At 40.5% G+C, this 17,874-nt stretch overlaps 1 protein-coding gene across 1 annotated transcript in view; it reads left to right on the top strand.

Moving 5' to 3' along the window:
* Window positions 1-3,820: 3,820 nt before the first annotated feature.
* The window catches only part of LOC109938097 (fibromodulin), a 49,865-nt gene continuing 35,811 nt past the window's right edge, over window positions 3,821-17,874 (top strand). Inside the window, exon 1 of the mRNA XM_048612168.1 lies at window positions 3,821-3,972. The gene's annotated coding sequence lies outside the window, so the exon portion shown is untranslated. The remainder of the gene's footprint in view (window positions 3,973-17,874) is intronic.

Here is a 17,874-nt window from a genome sequence, read left to right on the forward strand (position 1 = left end):
CCTGCTGTGTTCATCCAGCTCTACACCTTGTTATCTCAGATCCTCCAGCATCTGCAGTTCCTACTATCTCACTACTACTATCACTTTGTTTTCTAGCAGGAGCGTCTTGCGAAAGAACTGAAGGACAATTTCAAGTTTGCAGCCCAATTCTCACATGTCTTGCAAAACTGTGCAAATTCGTACAGCACGGTGTTAAAGTAATACAATAACTGGAATAGTAACTATGTTAGAAATTAAGGATTCTTTACAAATTGACTGACTGGAATATGTGGGATATTGCTTCAGCTCCTGGTTTTAAATTGAAGTTCAGTATAAATTTAATTTTGTGAAAATTGTAAAACCAAATTTTACAATGTGATTGCAATGAGCCAATTTTAGAATCACAGATAATTAAATAAGCTAGAAAACAATTGAATACGATGTAAGGATTTAGATCAGCTTTCATTTAATAAAATTAACATTTAAAACGAAAGGGAACATAAATGAAACAATTGACACCGAGTGGACAATGTAACAGCTTGTGACTGGAGTTTTGTTGTTAGGAGAATTCAAAATGAACCCCGAAATGCCACTGACTCGCTGAGATTTGTAACAATGAGTGGACACAGGATAGAGGGAATTCTCTAGCTCCCTGGGTTATCATTCATCATTTAAACAGAGCAGAGATATCAAGTTTATATCATTAAGCCTGTTGCAAAGGTATCATGAACCTAATGGAATTTTGTCAACCTTCTTACCATGGATGGAAATTTTTCCCTTATTTAGCCTTGATAATCCATTTTGCTTGCTCAGTCAGAACTCACTTGATTTATAAGCCTTTCCAATCTGAAAAACAATTGATATCATGAAGGAAATGATCATATAATTGCTGCCATTCAATCAAATGTTTGAAATCTATCTTATGGTACATTAAATAAACATTGTCTCAGCTGATTTGTATATTGAGATGAAACAGGCATTCCATCAACATCTAGAGAGAAAAAGTATCTGAAGGTCAGGGATCTGGAGGTGTGGGTGTAGAATTCATTTCAGACATAATGCAAATTATGCCTGTATATCAGAACGATCCAATCAGGAGACTTGTCGTAATGAAATAAGACTTTCCTCTGAAACTAAAATCTCCCCTTTCCTTCAAGTTGACTCACAGGAGGCTCACTCTATGCTGCTTTTTGGATTGAGGCTGCATTTACACAATAACTGCAAGGTCACAGAGAAGCAAATCAACTTCCACCAACTGTACGGTTGAAATGAAATTGTAGCCTAATGTGAACAAACATAAAAGCATAGGAAATCAGAGTAGGTGTCAGTTCCTTTGGGTCTGCTTTGTCATTTAATCACGGACACTGTGTTCATGCTGCAGAATTGTGATAGCCACTCACCCTGTTTGGTGCTTTCAGCAATCCTAGTAGCCTAAAGTCAGATTGCTGGAATATCCTGAGAGTCTACCTGTCCCTTTCAGCACTGAGCTATGTACCCACAATAGCACCATTCTGAGCCTGTGTATAGCAGCAAGCCTGGATATCACTTCCTCAGTTGGACCTCCCACTGTAGCATTGTAATATAGGGTGGCTTCCTCCTGTCCTGTATTGGACGTTGAGATAGTGGCCACCAGCAGTCGTTTCACGGCCACGTCTACAAGTGCTGTTGTGGAGCTGGCCACCGCTTCGAAACTGGAAAGAATTGACGCTAAAATCTGTGCATGGCCCTGTCCCATGCTTATGCCAGGCTCCTTTGAAAGGCTCCGACAATGCTTTAAACATCTCTGCGTCTATGCACATCTGCATCCTCCCATCAACATTCTCATCTGAGTCTATTGTAGTAGAATTCAACATCACTCTCGAATAAGCTGGCACAAAATCTATCTATTCCTCCTGACCTGTCTGAAGTCTGCTTTATTATTACTTTAACAGCGATATCCCCTGAAGAAGATCACCAACACCCAGTAACTGGATGAAGAGGAGCCACAGCACTCTGCTTTGAAGCACCTCAGACAAAGGAGATCACTCTATGTAGGTTCAGCTATAAATAAACTCACCGGAGATCGTTAAGTAAATGCAACATGTTTACCTAATTTCTGTTACATATAGATAACACAAACACTCACAGCCCACTTGAACCCACTGACCCAGAGTGTACAGACTCCTATTCTGTTGTTGCATCTGGTGTAACCACAACCAGCTATGGTTGGACAGTTAGTTACCACCACACTTTTTCCCTGACTTGGTCTAAGAGCCTACTTGATTCACAGTATTCCAAATGCGGTCTAACCAAAGTCTTTTGCAGCCTCAACAGCATATCTCCGTTCTTGTTTTCTAGCCCTCTTGAAAGGAATGCTAACATTGCATTTGCCTTCCTAACTGCCAATTGAACCGGCATGTTAATCTTAAGAGAATGCTGAACTAAAATTCCTAAGTCCCTTTGTGCTTCAGATTTCTGACGCCTTTCTCCATTTAGAAAATAATCTACGTCTCTTTTCTTCCTACCAAGTGCATAACCTCATACTTTCCCACATTGTATTCCATCTGCGACTTCTTTGCCCACTCTCCTAGCCTGTCTAAGGCCTTCTCCTGCTTCGTCAACACTATTTGCTCCTCCCAGCCGTTCCACTTACTTTGTTTCTCCTTGCAACCAATTGTAGTACCAGCCCTTACTAGCAGCTACCCAGCCAGTCAGTGCCACTCAAATTGAGGAAGAGCAGACAACATTTAAGAGCTAGAGACTAACTGGAAGATTGGACTTTATCCTCCGTTGGGCATTCAGTCAACCAGTAGCATGGAATGCCTTTAGTTGAGCTTTGCACTGATGGACTTGAGGAGACTTAATGAGTTCGACGAGGGCAGATCACAAGCTATGACCATCATATCCGAAAACATATCCTGACTAACTTTTAGCACTTTACTTCTTAATGGATACATTTTCCTGGGTAATTTTAATGTAAAAAGACCATCCTATTTCTGTAAATGACTCTTATCTTCATCTTTTGTGAATGTGAAGTAATTTCACTAAATATTTTATATTAAAACTTTATATTTTCAAAATAAAATTGGTACATGGTATCTAGTGCCTTGTCTCCTTGGTTGACATTTTAGTTGGACTTAGAGCAATTAGACAGCGAAAAATGATTAATTTAAAGTTCACGACAGAAGGTGTTTTTGAAATCATGCCTGATATATTTAACATATATTTTCCTTTCCTTAATACACAAGATGTGGGCATCACTGGCTAGGCCATTATTTATTGCCCATCCTTAATTGCCCAGAGGGAAGTTAAGAGTCAAGCACATTGCTGTGGGTCTGGGGTCATATATAGGTCAAACTAGGTAAGGATGGCAGTTTCCTTCCTGAAAGCACATTGGTGCACCAGATGGGTTTTCCCTGACAATCAACAATGGATTCATGGGCAAATCAGACTCTTAATTCCAGATGTGTTTTCTTGTGAATTCAAATTCTACCATCTGCCATGGTGGCATTTGAACCCATAACCCCAGAACATCATCTGGGCCTCTGGATTAATCATCTAGTGATAATACCACCAGGCCATTACCTCCACCAATTTAAACATCTTTGAAAACCAAATGCTAAGAGCTGCCATTAAAAGTTTATAGATTGATAGTGAAGTGTTTTCAATTGAAATATGAACCTTGCTATTTGGAAGACAGAAAAGAAAAAGAGCTGGAACCAGCATTCATTCTCAGTCTATAATAGCAGAGCACTGAGCCTTTATCGTTTATGTGGAGTCATACTAACTCAGTTCTCGTAACACTGATTGTTTTGGGAGTGTTGCAATATGAAGTCACACAGGGATCAAGAAAATGAGAGTCAATTTATGATTGTTGGAAAGTGGGTTCCTTGAACTGCAGCAACCTTAAAAATGATTCATTTCATGTCACCACTTAATCCCACCACCAGAATTCAGTCAGAAGCTGGAAAACTATTCAACTGGTATTATTTTTCAAAGCCGTTGATGGGATCGGTAAGTGAGCTGGCCCTTTAACAGGCATTTCTTTCATAATTCTTCACATGTGCTTGGCAGAGCCCTTCAATGCTTTAAAGCATATTTGGGGAAAGATCAGTAAGGTTTTGAAGCAAAGCGCCCTGCGTGAGTTTATCTGGAAAAAATGTTTCAAATTAAATTACTTCCAGATGGATGCTTACGTTGTATCCACACTCTGGAATGGCTCTGCAGTACTTTCTGGAAGCTGTGTTCTTAATAGCGGTCATTTCTTTGTGCCAGCCCTTGCCATCCACAATTTGGAGGTCTTAAAAGTGAAAAGAGAAATAAAACTGCATAACTTGTCCTTTTCAAAGCAGTTAACTTTCCTTTTATAAAATGTGTGAGGCTTAACGTTTCTAATTGCAAATGTCCTGAAACAAAGGGACCTGAACTTGCTGCCGAGATGAATTACTTTTTTGTTCTATGGTAAATTGTGAGATTCTTGGGAATGAGAGGCAAAGGAGGGGGCAACCATGCCTTGTGATTTTAGTTCACTTTCAGTTTTACACCAGTAGCCAAATTTTCTTCTAGCTGCTGTTCATTGATAACTTTATATTTTATTTTCAGCTGTACAGTTTATGTGGCAGGGGAGAATAAAGGAGGGGAAGTCTCATTATTTGAAGATTTGATTAGTCCTGAAAATAATGCAAGAATGAGGAATAAGTGAGAGAGACAAAGAATCAAAATTTGAAGAGGACTCAGATTTAGTAAAGGTGAAATGAAAGATAAGTAGAGCATCTCAACTCAAAAATAACACAGTTGGAAACTTGAATCATGATCAAGTAGAAAGATAAGGAACAAATATGAATGTTGAGAAAAATGCATTGAACTTAACGAAGTCACTGAGACATTGTGAGCTGTAGATGGGAAATTTGAATCTATTTTTCACTTCATATCTTTTTAACTATTTAAGTCTGCATTGCCAAGTCTTGCTTTTCTTGGCTATTTTACGTGTCTGCTCTGCCTCAGAACAATGCACAGATGACATTATTTTCCAAGTGTGTAACAGGTTTGTTGAGAGTAATTTTACTATATCTCTGCAATCACAAAATACCAGGCTCATAGTTCAGCTTCAAGTAACTTCTGCAGCTTCCATTTACTTTGCTCTGAGTAGTACAGGAAGCCATTCAAGGACAGGGGCAAAAAGGAATATGATGGTAAGAGGGAACAATATAGTGATGGAGGTCGACATTATCATGTGCAGCCAAAAGAAGATTATTTTTCCTATTTAATGTCAGCATTTCAGACATCTGCTCATAATTGGACAGAAATGTGGAATAGGAAGAGGAACATCCAGTATTTGGGATCTTTGTAGGTCCCAACAATATAGGTAGGACTAGGAAAGAGTTGCTACTTAGACAATATGAGAAGCCAGGCACCACATTGGAGAACAGAACCTGAAGAGTAATCACCTGAACACAGAAGGTTATTACAACAGATATGTGGCTCTAAGAATGGTGTGGGCATTTGTGCTTCTGGTGTATGGGAGATTGGCATCTACACTGGTGAATATGGGGGCCATACTGTTGGGCTATACTGAACCATACAGAAACCAGCAGATAATATACCGAGGGAAGTAGAGAGGGTTTTAAAATAACCTGTGAGGGATGAATCTTGAGTTGGGGTAGCAAATCAAAGAGTAGAATGAAGGAAGGACAGCAAAATGGTAGTATGAGAAATGAGGTTCAGAGGATAGCAGGAACAGAAAGAGGGAATAAACCGAAAAGCACTCCAACAGTCAAGATTGGATGTTAAAAAAGTAACCAAAAGACAGATCTAAGCTCTGCATCTGAATGTGCACCATTTGACCATTTACTGGTACTTGACCTCCTCATTGTGAGCCACCATTGGGAGATGCTGCTCCCAGCAGCCTGATCTCCTCACCCACTATAACCTGTCTCCCTCTGAACTTGCTGCTGTCTGTTTCCTCAGGTCTAACCCTGATTTTGTTCTCAAACTTGCTGATCAGGGTGGTGGTGGCATTGGGCATGCCACCCTCTACATGGCTTTGAAAGATTGAGTACCAATGCTCAAACTCTTCCTCCTATCTCCCCTGGAACATGATCCTACCACTGTGCTTCAAGCTTTAAAGGAGAGCACATCGTGAGCAGCAGGAAGAGTCGAGTACATTGAAAGAAAGACAAGTAAAACGTTGTTAACCTTACAGATGTGTTTTGGGCCTTTGACAATGAGGAAGGAAGATGAATGGACAGATATTACACCTTTTGTGATTTTGAAGGTGACATAGAGAAATGAAGAAGTGTTAGGAGTGATGGAAGCGTAGACTAATGTGTCCAGAGGGAATGGTCTTTGTGGAATGCTGACAGTGAAGGGAAGGGGAAGACATGTTTGTTGTTGGTATCCTGCTGGAGGTGGTAGAAATAGCAGAAGTTGATATATTGACTGGTGGGGTGGAAAACAAAGACAAGGAGAATGTATCGTGATTCTGGGATGAAGGGGAAAGAGTGAGGGCAGAGTGTGGGGAGGTGGGTTGGACACAATTGTGGGCCATGGTAGGGGCCAATTCCTAGCTGAAGAAAAAGGAGGACATGTCAGAGGCACCTCAGTAGAGGCACATCAGAACAGATGTGATGGAAACAGAGACATGGGGAGAATGGAATGGCATCCTTGTAGGAAGCAATGTGTAAAAAAGTGTAGTTGAAGTAACTATGGGAGTCAGAGGGTTTGTGATGGACAGCCAGAAATGGAAACAGTGAATTCAAGGAAGTGAAGGGAAGAGTCAGAGATGGATCAGGTAAAGCTGACGGAAAGGTGCCAATGGGAAGCAAAATTGATTAACTTTTAAAATTCCAGGTGACAGCAGGAAGCAGCACTGATTATATCATTATTGTATCAGAAAAAGATTTGTTGGTGGGACCACGAGTAGGATGAGAACAAGGAACATTTCACATGCCCCATAAAGAAACATACATCACTGGGATTCATGCAGGTTCTCAAAATTACACTTTTGACTTGTTCAATTTGAGAATAAACTCAGACAATTGGAGCAGTGTGCTGGTAAATGAACTGTTCACGTCTCCTTTCAAGAAAGAAGTGGATAGGTCTCAGTCTGTCCTGATAGAGGATGGAGGTGTCGAGTGTTATAATGCAGAGGTTGACTCGTCTCCCTCTGAGAACTAGAACTGAAACACTCAAAGAGGAGCATCTCACCCTACAATCTGTAAAAGGGAATGTGAAAAGTGGTGTGACCTGGTTTTCAGCAACTTCTAGTGGTTAAATAAAATAAATCCCAGACACTCACTTTAAAAATCAACAAGTAATAATTTGTCTATCTAACGCTAACAGCGAACAAATTAACTAAACTATTAACAAACTGAACAAATCCCTTCTAACTCCTAACTATTCCTGAATAAAGTAAGATTCTATTGGTATGCTGTTCCAATAAATACATGTCCCACTTATATGAAAACAAAATAGAATACAGTGTCTCAAAATTACAGCCAGGTTACTCTGGAATGTTCTGTGCCTTGCCCGTCGATTCTTCTGTCAGGAATATTAACTAGTTGTGCTGTTGGTACTGCTGTTTCTTAGATGGTGCTTTCTCTAAGACAGAGGAGGCTGTGAGAGCCAGTGGTTCTCTCTTGAGAGCTGAGGACTTTTACCTCTGACAGATGGCAGTTAGCTTTAGAGTTTTGTCCAACTGTCCCTTTCTTTTATATCCTTGATGACATATCAATTTCTTACAATAAGATTGGTCCTATATTGTCAAAACCATCAGCTTTAAATTGAATTGGTTTTTGGTATCTAAATGCCTGGTTCAAATTGATTGGCTAAATTCAAGAATTTGTTGTCTTGGTTAAAAAATAACTGCTGCTTGGCATGCTAACTGTATGGCCTTTCAATACAAATACTTCAATTTAGGTGCACTGTATGTACTTGCAAACTTTCAAGCTGCTGCTCACAGACATCCGTTTTAAATCTCTCAGCACAGAAAAACCACATGATCGTTTAAAGGGACCACGCAAAGCATTCCCCGTAGCATTTTACAAACACCAAATTCTAACTTCCCGCCTCCCAATTCACAAGTACTCTGCCCAATTTCACAACACCTCCCCTTTAAGAAAGAAAAAACCATAATTATGAAAAGATAGCTTCGTTTTTCTCTTTTAAATCCTTAACTCCATTATATTACTAGATCCATAGCTCATTAACCCAGAGTTACAATTTTATACTAATTTAATATGTATCTAAAACATTGAATATTATCGTTTCTATCTTATATAAACATTTTTCTATTAAACTATTGATAAAGCATCTGCAATAATGTTTTCATGACCTGCAACATGTACAATCTGTAAATTAAATGCTTGTAACATGAGACTCCAATAAAATAATCTGGTGTTCTTGTCCTTAAATCTTTCCAGAAAGGTCAAAGGATTGTAATTGGTATACACTATTGTCTCTTATGCATTGTCCTTTGAAGTTATGGACGATCATAATAAAGGCAATGAAAATTATGAGGGGTTTTAATAATTTTTAAAGGAAAAAATATTTTTTTCCATAATAGGAAGCTACTTTCTTATCGTATCTAAAGATAAAAATTTAAAGTAAAGGATAATTATACTTATTTTGGACCATAAAAGTGAGTATTCACATTTAAAATTTCAACAGCACTAAAATAAACTTTAAAAATGAGTGAACTCCAACAGGCACTGGTTTGCACTAGTTTTGCTGATTAATAGAGAAGCCAGTTATTGCATTGTCAATGTCATGATATTTGCAGTTCGAAAGGAGAGGGGACCTGTGAACCCTAGGTTTTTGCCCCTTCCATAAATTTATAACTTCCTAAACAAGCACAATTGGGGAGTCACAGTTCTACCTAAAGTCCATGCAAGCCTGGAAAGACATTCAAATGGAATAAAAATGCCCAATGAAGCTTATAACTTCATTTTCCTCCAAGTTCACTGAGTCAGGGACAATTTGGAGACGTACCTGAAGAAGTTGGCGATAATATCAAGATATGGGCCCTCGATAAAATGAGAGGGTCAGAGAGTGGGCAGCACTCAGCTTTGGGAAACCTTAAATGGCCATATTCCAAGTCACAAAAAAATACTTGGGAATGAAGATTTTCTTGCAGCTGGTTTTGGACAGCAACTTGCCTTTTTTTCGTGTAGCTTGATGCCATGCAGTAAATTTGGGCTGTTTAAAGACTGGATGAGGATGAGGCAAAGTCAAGGACCATCTTTGAGCTTAGATTCCAAACTAACTCTATTTATTATGCAGCATTATTAAATACTGTAGTACAAGGTACTTAGATATACCAGACTCTTATTTATAGTTACTGTAGATAACGACTAACCTATCTTCTTTGTGTATTTATGCTCATGTGCTCTCTGTGTATCTGCCAGACAGTAGGGAGCTCTAGTCTAGTCTAGTGTTATTCCAGAATTTTCTAACTCTTCCCACACTGTGGTATTTATATTCAATGCTGTGCAGCTCTATTATGTCATGACAAGGTTTTTCCTCATGCCCTTACAAAGCATCCTAAATAAATGTTAAGACATTTATACTTTAAGGCCTTTGTCGCCCTCATAATGTGATTTCCATTCTTTATCATAGTATTTGGATCCTGCCAAAAGGTGATCCTGTGCCTGGAAACATTATATCTACTCAAATTACCTAAAATCAAAATCCATTCGAGGCCGGACACTTTAAGTGCACGTTGCCTGACCTGTATCATAGAATGTGGAGGCATTCACGGAATAATTTGATTATTACCTGAAAAGGAGGGAAATGCAGAGTTACTGGGAAAGAGCATTCAATTTATTGCTCATTTGCAGAACTGGAGCAGTAAGAATGGGCTGAATGGCCTTCTATGCTGTAAAATATCTTTGATTTTGTGAGGTGGGAAATGAAGACAGAAGGACTGGAACAAACTGCTACTGTAGCTTGACAAAAGTTCCTCACATATCTGTTATCCTGCTGGAAAACTTTTTGCTTTAATATATAATACCAGATTTGAATCAAAAATAACATCACATTTTGATGTGAGTGTGGTCTTTAAGTCCTGAGTTGTCCAGGTCTATTAAGTCAATCAGAGTGAGGTTATTCTGAAAGGATGAATTGGTCTACATCATCTACGATTCATGAAAGCAGAAGCAGCTGAAGAAACAGATGTTTGATATTGGAAATTTAAAGGATGTTTGGAAAGTGAAATACCAAATAATATGAACTAGAAAATTGATTGTAAAGCGTGGTTCAGCTCCATCTTCAATGCCACTGCTATTAATTCAATACTTTCAATCCTGAAATTTGTGAGGAGAGCAAACAAATTAACATATCACGAAGAGTCACAGAAAGTGATTAAATTTTTAAAATTCAATTAACGCTGAGTAATGGTTCCTTGCTGGGAGACAACATTTGCTTGAGATTTGGACAAAAATGCAGCCACCTACAAAAAATAAGGACTGCTGGATATCTGGCACATTGACATGTTGGAAGCTTCTCAGTGCCAAAACTCTAAACACTTTGGCACTACATTTCTTTCACACAATGACCTCCTGTGAACATAACTGACTGAGTGATGCTACTATGCTAGGAATCTACTCAGTTCAAATTTCAAGACGAATATATGTATCAAAGGCAGGACAAGCAGAGAAAATATGCTTGGAAGAAGTAAAGATCAAAATTCAAATAAACAATTGGATAAAAACTTCAAAAACATTAAGCACAGGCAAATGGGTTCATTGCATCTCCAGTGTTAGCATTTAGGAGTAAATGATATGACTTCTAGATTGAATTCAGAGAGTAGGAAGGAATATTTCATTTGATCAGAACTGCTGACCCCATGAGGGGTATTATAATCCTAGGTTTAAACAAAAAAAAGGCTTTGATGTGGAAATTTAACTGCATCCAAATTGCAGGAATAACACACTGTGTCAATCTAAGTATATCCCTATCAAGATCTCAGAGTGTTAGTGGAACCTTCCATTGCTGGCACATGGGAATGGGGTGTTGGGGAGAGGGGTAATAGTAATGGAGTGGACAGAAGAGGGAAGACAGCTGCAACAAGAATAAGTCTAGTGCGATGGAGGGAGTTGCAGATGCATAGAATTGTGAAGGGTTCATTTGAGACTGGATATTATGCTTTGCTACTTTATTCTTTCACTTGTAACAAAACAGAGGAGGGACATAATTTTAGAATACTGGAGACAAGTCACATCTCATAACTTGGCAAGGCATTTGGGGAAAGATTAAGCAGGTTATCATAGACGTCATCTGCTCCTCTTCCTCAATGCCAAATCATAGTCTGCTCCTTTTGCTTGATGTGGGAAGCTGGGCACATTTCCAGTGCCCGGGACCTGCATGTTTGCAAGGCATGTCTCCAGCTGCAGCTCCCGGAAACCTGGGTTTTGGAGTCGGACCAGTGGCTGAGGACACTATGGAGCATTTACGAGGCAGAGTGCCGTGGATAGCACGTGTAGAAAGGCGGTCACACTGCAGATTCAGACTCCAAGGTAGGAAGGGAATGGGTGACCACCAGGCTGAGCAGAAGGGCTAAGCAGGCAGTGCAGGAATCTCCTGCAAAACAGATACACTGTTGAGGGGAACAGCTATTTGGGGAATAACAGCAGCAGCCATGGCACCATAGTTGGCTCTGCTGCAGAGGGAGGGAGACTTAGGCATAGAAATGCCATAGTTATAGGAGATTTAAATGTAAGGGAAGTAGATAGGCATTTCACATAGGGTTGTGGCCACAAACGAGAGTCCAGGATGGTATGCTGCCTCCTTAGTGCTAGGATCCTGGATGCCTTGGAACTGCTGCAGGACATTCTGGAGGGGGAGGGTGAACAGCCAGTGTTCATGATACACATTGGTACGGACGACGTAGGCAAAAAAAGAGATGAGATCCTATTAACAGAATATAGAGAATTAGGAAGAAGGTTAAAATGTAGGACCTGAAAGGTAGTTATCTCAGGATTACTACCAGTACCACGAGCTAGTCACAGTAGAAACAGCAGGATATATAGGGTGAACATGTGGCTAAAAGATGATGTGAGGGGGAGGGTGTCAAATTTTTGGGGCATTGGGACTGGTTCTAAGGGAGGTGGAGCCTGTACAAACTGGATGGGTTACACCAGGGCTGATGTCCTTGGCGGGGGGGGCAGGTGTGGTACTTGGTGGAGTGGTTGGGGAGGGTTTAAACTAGTATGGCAGGAGGATGGGAACCAGAAGAATAGGGCAGTAGAAGCAGAAATTGAGGGAGAGGTAGAAACCAAGGCAAATATTACTAAGAACAAGAACAGTCAGGGAAATGCTGCTGGAAAGAGCAGGGGAAAGTGGTCTGAAATGCATGTGGTTCAATGTGAGAAGTATAATAGGCAAGGTAAATGAACTTAGAGCTTTGGTTAGCGCTTTGGGGCTATGACATTATTGTGATTATGGAGACTTGGCTGAAATGGGGGTGCAGGACTAGCAATTGAATGTCTCAGGTTTTAAATATTTCAGGTGTGATAGGAAGGAAGGTAAAAGGGGTGGAGGAGTTGCATTACTGACAAAGGAGTATCTCACAGCTGTATTGAGGGAAGATACATCACAGGACTCCTGTAACGAGGCAATACGGATAGGACTTAGGAATAGGAAAGGTGAAATCACAATGTTGAGGCAATAGGCCTCCCAACAGCCAGCGGGAGATAGAGGAGACAATATGTAGACAGATTTTGGAAAGTTGTAAAAACAGCAGTGTTGTTGTGGTAGGTGATTTTAACTTCCCCTGTATTGACCGGGATTCATTTCATGCTAGGGGCTTGGATGGGGTAGAATTTGTAAGGACCATTCAGGAGGGATTCTTGGCACAATATGTAAACTGTCCAACCAGGGAAGGGTTATACAGGACCTGGTTTTGGGAAATGAGCCCGGCCATGTGAATGAAGTTTCAGTGGGGGAGCATTTCGGGAGTAGTGACCATAATACCATGAGTTTACCATGACTGCTGTTAAGATAACAGCAGTCCTCAGGTGAAGGTGTTAAATTGGGTGAAGGCAACCTACCACAATATTAGACAGGAACCAGAGAATTTTGATTGGAGGTGGCTGTTTGAGGGTAAGTCTACATAAGACATTTGGGAGTATCTCAAACAGCAATAAGTAAGAGTTCAGGAGCGGCATATTCCTGTGAGAATGAAGGATAGGTGTGGCAAGTTACATGAACCTTGGATGACCAGGGATGTTATGACTTTGGTCAGAAAGAAAAACAAAGCATATGTAATGTCTAGAGGATGCAAGCTGATGAAGCCCTTGAAGTATATGAGAAATGTAGGAAAGAACTTAAACAAGGAATTACAAGGGCAAAAAGGGGTCATGAAAAGTCATTAGTAAATGGAATTAAGGAGAATACTAAGGCTTTTTGTACATACATAAAAAGCAAGAAGGTAGCCAGGGAAAGGGTTGGCCTACTCAAAGACAAAGGAGGCAATCTATGGGTGGAGCCAGAAAAAGTAGGTGAGGTCCTAAATGAATGCTTTGGTTGGTACTAACCAAAGATAAGGAGATGGTGGAGGATGACCTCAGGGAACGGAGTGTTGAGTTTCTAAGCCAAGTCACTATTAAAAAGGAAGAGGTGTTGTGTGTCTTAAAAAGTATTAGGGTAGATAATTCCCCAGGTCCTGATGGGATCTATCGCAGAATTTTGAGTGAGGCAAGAGAACAAATTGCTGGAGCATTGACAGACATCTTTGTATCCTCTTTAGCCACAGGTGAGGTCCTAGAGGACTGGAGGAAAGCCAATGTTGTCCCATTGTTTAAGAAAGGTAGCAGGGATAATCCTGGAAATTACAGACCTGTGAGTCTCATGTCGCTGATAGGGAAATTGTTGGAAAAGATTCTCAGAGACAAGGTCTATACGCATTTAAAAGCAAATGGGCTTATTAACGATAAAGAGCATGGTTTTGTACAGGGGAGGTTGTGCCTCACTAACTTGATTGAGTTTGTTGAGGAGGTGACGAAGATGATTGATGAGGGAACAGCAGTTGATGTTGTCTACCTGGACTTCAATAAAGCTTTTGACAAGGTCCCCCATGGCAGGCTGGTACAAAAGGTGAAGTCAGATGGTATCAGGGGTGAGCTGGTAAGATGGATACAGAACTGACTTAGTCATGGGAAATAGATGGAAGGATTCTTTTCAGAATGGAGGGTTATGACTAGCGGTGTTCCACAGGGATCAGTGCAGGGACCTCTGCCATTTGTGGTCTACATAAATGATTTGGAGGAAAATGTAGCTGGTCTAATTAGTAAGTTTGTGGATGGTGGAGTTGTGGATAGTGAGGAGGATTGTCAGCGGATACAGCAGGGCATAGATCAGTTGGAGGCATGGGCAGAAAAATAGCCAATGCAGTTTAATCCAGACAAATGTGAGGTGGTGCATTTTGGAAGTTCAAGTACAGGTGGAATTTATACAGTGAATAGCAGAACCCTTAGGAGTATTGATATGCAGAGGGATCTGGGTGTGCAGGTCCACAGATCACTGAAGGTGGCAGCGCAGGTAGATAAGGTAGTAAAAAAGGCTTATGGCATGCTTGCCTTCATTGGAAGAAGCATTGAGTGTAAGGATAGGCAAGTTATGCTGCAGTTTTATAGAACTTTATTTAGAACACACTTGGAGTATTGTGCACAGTTCTGGTCACCACACTACCAGAAGGATGTGGATGCATCGGAAAGGGTACAGAAAAGGTTTACCAGGATATTGCCTGGTACGGAGGACATTAGCTATAATGAAAGGTTGTATTGACTGGATTTGTTTTCACTGGAATGCAGGAGGTGGAGGGGTGACAGATAGAGTGGAAGGTATGAGGTTTTTTCCTAGGTTGGAGGGGTCAATTACAAGGGGGCACAGGTTCAAGGTGCAAGGTAGGGAAGATATGTGAGGCAGATTTTTCACACAAAGGGTGGTGAGTGCCTGGGACACATTGCCAGAGGAGGTGGCGGAAGCATTCACGAAGCACTTCGACAAATACATGAATAGGAAGGGAATAGAGGGATACGGATCTTCTAAGTAAAGACAGTTTTAGTATGGAAGGGCAAAATGTGTCAGCACAGGCTTGGAGGGCCGAAAGGCCTGTTCCTGCGCTGTATTGTTCTTATTTCTTTGTATTTACCTTCATTGTTTGCATGGTAAAAGGAGTGGTGAACTGCCTGCCAATCATAGGAACTGCCCGATTTGTAAGCTCATTTGAATTCCTGCATACTAGGAAAAGAATTGGGTGTCACCTCTGGCTCAGTTGATTCCTGAGATAGAGGTTGTGAGCTCAGATTTCACTTCAACTCTAGACTGACATTTTGGTGCATTACTAAGCTGTTTCTGAACTGTTGGAGGTGGCATCTTGCAGGTGAAGATTTAAATTCTGACTGTGTCTGGCATTTCAACCACGATACTGGCATCCACCAAAAATTGTCCAGGCATACTGACAGTCTGCTCTCAATCATCAGTGCAGTGATGGAAGGGATCATTGACCATATTGTCAAGTGACACTTGTTCAGCAATAAATTGCTCATTGACAATCAGTTCCACCAGAGCCACCCAGTTCCAAACTGAATTTCAAACATGGACAAAAGAGCTAAACTCCAGAAGTGAGGTGAAAGAGACTGCCCTTGACAACAAGGACCATTTGACTGATTGTGGCATCAAGGAGCCCAATCAAAAGGCAGATCAATGGTAATCAGGCCGAAAACTTTCCACTAGTTGGAGTCATGCCTTGCACAAGGAAAGATAGCTATGGTTGTTGGAGGTTAATAATTTGGCTGCTGGCTATCACTACAGATATGGAACCAATCCATGTCCATGTACAGCAAGACCTGAACAACATCCAGGCTTGGGCTATTAAGGGATAAGTAGCATTTATGCCACACATGTGCCAGGAGATGACCATCAGCAACAAGAAAGAATACAGCCATTTCTCCTTGGCATTAAATGGCATTACTGTTATTGAATCCCAACTCGCAACATCCTGGATGTTACTATTGACCAGAAACTCAGCTGGACCATTCATATAAATACTGTGGCTACAAGGGTAGGACAAAGACTGGGAATTCTGCAGTGAAATTATTCACTTCCTAACTTCCCAAATTCTGTCCATCATCTACAAGGCACAAATCAGGAACTGGATGCAACGTTCCCCCAGTTTTTTTTGGTATGCAAACATTTGAGGTCTGTATGCAGCAGCAACTTCCCAAATTGGAAATCAATGCGTCGGCAGACTGATGGTGTGTGTGGAATCTTTGAGCTATGGAGGGACTGCATGGTCACACAGCCTAGAAGGTTGATGGTGTGGAATATTCACCAGTTTCCTGGATGGATGTAGCCCTAACACTTAAGAATCTCACCACCCTTCAGGACAAAGTAACCCAGTTGATTGGCAGCCTATTCACTACCTTCAATATTCACTTCCTTCACCATCAGTGCAGCAGAGTGTACCATTTATAAGGTGAACTATAACAATTCACCAGGGCCTTTAACAACACATTTCAAAGCGATGATCTCTAGAGGCGCAAGAGTAGCAGTTGTATGCAAATACCTCCAGCTGCAAGTGACTGTCCAAGCCATACACTATCCTGGTTTGGAACTATTTCACCATTCCTTTACAATCAATGGGTCAAAATCCTGGAATTCCTTGCCTACCAGCATTGTGGGCGGTACATCCAAAGCATCTACCCAAAATCCCTATGGACTGCAATGGTTCAAGAAGGAAGCTCACACCATCTTCGCAAAGGTAATTAGAGATGTGCACTAAATGCTGGTTTAGCCAGTCATGTTACATCCTGTGAACAAATATTAAATACTAAAGATATTTGGAAAAGACCACATGGAACTATTCTGAAAATGATCCTGGTCATTATTTATCCTCCAACCAACATTATTAAAACAGATTATCTGGTCTTTATCACATTGTGGTATGAGGAATGTTGATGTACACAAATTGCTTGCAATGTCACCATGAGATGGAATCCAGTGAAGACTGCAATTAAACATTGAAAGGCCTAACAGACAAAAGCAAGGAAGAATGTTGCACTTAATTCAATAGCTGCTAAAGTGGAGCTTCAATATAATTTTAAATTCAACATAAATTAATCAAATTAGCTAATTTTTTAAATTGCTGATCTGAAAACTTCAGTAACCTTTACCTTGTTCCATTACAATGGGACAATAGTAACCAAATATATCTTGAACATGTGCCTTCCAGATTTCCCCACGACCACGTGAATGTGGCCATTAAAGTTATTTGCACCAATGAATCCCCACAGCTTTAGGAATTGAACATATGGCTAAAAGACTAAAAACAAAATTTCAGCATGAAGTCACCCAATCAATGCTGCATGTTTTTTTTAATAGCTTCTGTTGCCAATAAACTTCGCATAAGCAAGAGATTAAAGGCAGGCTCTCATCCAGTTTAGCAGGTTTTTGTGGGCTGCATTATGTTGTATTATTTTATTGCATTAAAGACATTTTACAGGTGCAACTTTTATTTTTAAAATCAATTTAAAATCCATTGTTTGTTTATTGATTGAATACAGCAAGATCTGATTCTGTACTGCTACTTTGTGACATTAATCTGCTCATTTCAGATATTTTTGCAAAATTTGTTGGTGATAATCATCAATATCTATATTCATATAATGTTGCACGTCAGAGCTGCCAGCATATTGTAAATGCTGAGATAGTAGGAACTGCAGATGCTGGAGAATCCGAGACAACAAGGTGCAGGGCTGGATGAACACAGCAGGCCAAGCAGCATCATAGGAGCAGAGAGGCTGACGTTTCGGGCCTAGACCCTTCATCAGAAAAGGGGGAGGGGAAGGGGGTTTTGAAATAAATAGGGAGAGAGTGGGAGGCGGATAGAAGAGGGATAGAGGAGAGGATAGGTGGAGA

Source organism: Rhincodon typus, chromosome 25 (genome assembly GCF_021869965.1).
Source record: "Rhincodon typus isolate 14 chromosome 25, sRhiTyp1.1, whole genome shotgun sequence".
Classification (NCBI taxonomy): domain Eukaryota; kingdom Metazoa; phylum Chordata; class Chondrichthyes; order Orectolobiformes; family Rhincodontidae; genus Rhincodon; species Rhincodon typus.